This window comes from Lactuca virosa, chromosome 8 (assembly GCF_052849685.1).
Source record: "Lactuca virosa cultivar CGN04683 chromosome 8, Lactuca_virosa_CGN04683_v6, whole genome shotgun sequence".
Taxonomy (NCBI): domain Eukaryota; kingdom Viridiplantae; phylum Streptophyta; class Magnoliopsida; order Asterales; family Asteraceae; genus Lactuca; species Lactuca virosa.
In genome coordinates, this window is record NC_136433.1 from 275,374,259 (window position 1) to 275,375,095 (window position 837).

The window sequence follows — 837 nt, forward strand, 5'->3', positions numbered from 1 at the left end:
TCTCCACCTTGATAATCTACTCGAGCTCTATGATATTCCAATACAAAATCTCGTGTAGAATGGGGTCCTCCACAAGCTCTGCATCTATCTTGTACCGAATAATATGAATCACCCATTTTTGTGATCCTTTCGTCCATTGCGTCAAGCTTTGCGATTATAGAAATAATGGCATCTTGGCCTCCATCTCTACTCGATTTTTATCTAGTGATATCCTTTCTTGGGTTGTGATACTCTCTCGAATGCTTAGCAAATTCTTCAATCAAAGCTTTATTTTTGTTAGATCCTTCTTCGTCATGGGTCCTTGTGAGTCTAGAAGTTGACGATTGCACAAATTGATTCCGTCATAAAATATCGAGATTTCCTGTTGCACATTGAAGTCATGTTGAGGGCAATGTTGTAACAATCTCTTGTAGTGCTCCCAAGCTTCGTATAACGACTCCACCTCTAATTTTTGGAAATTTTGGATATTTCTCTTGAGTTTTGCTACTTTGGAAGGAGGGGTAAATTGGTGAACGAATTCAATCCTAAAATCAGCCCATGTCGTGATTGCTCCTAAGGGAACTGATTTTAACCAATCCTTAGCTTCACCCTTCAATGTGACCGGCAAAAGTCGAAGCATCACTGCATCTTTACTCATGTTTGGTGTATTAAAATAGTTAGAAATTTCCATTACCTCTTTTATATGCTCATAAGCGTCCTCATGCTCCTTACCAAAAAAGGTAGTTCCTTTAGCATGGTAAGAATATGCCATTGAAGCTCAAACGTTGTCGTGGTTGAGATTTTTGGTGGATCAAAACCCCATTTGTTATCGTTCCTCATATGCCGATTGTATTCTTC

At 38.9% G+C, this 837-nt stretch overlaps 1 non-coding gene across 1 annotated transcript; it reads left to right on the forward strand.

The window, feature by feature from the left end:
- Positions 1 to 374: 374 nt before the first annotated feature.
- Positions 375 to 481, forward strand: LOC145135009 (small nucleolar RNA R71). Its single transcript, XR_013719490.1, has one exon. It is a non-coding gene; the product is annotated as a small nucleolar RNA R71 (small nucleolar RNA).
- Positions 482 to 837: the final 356 nt, after the last annotated feature.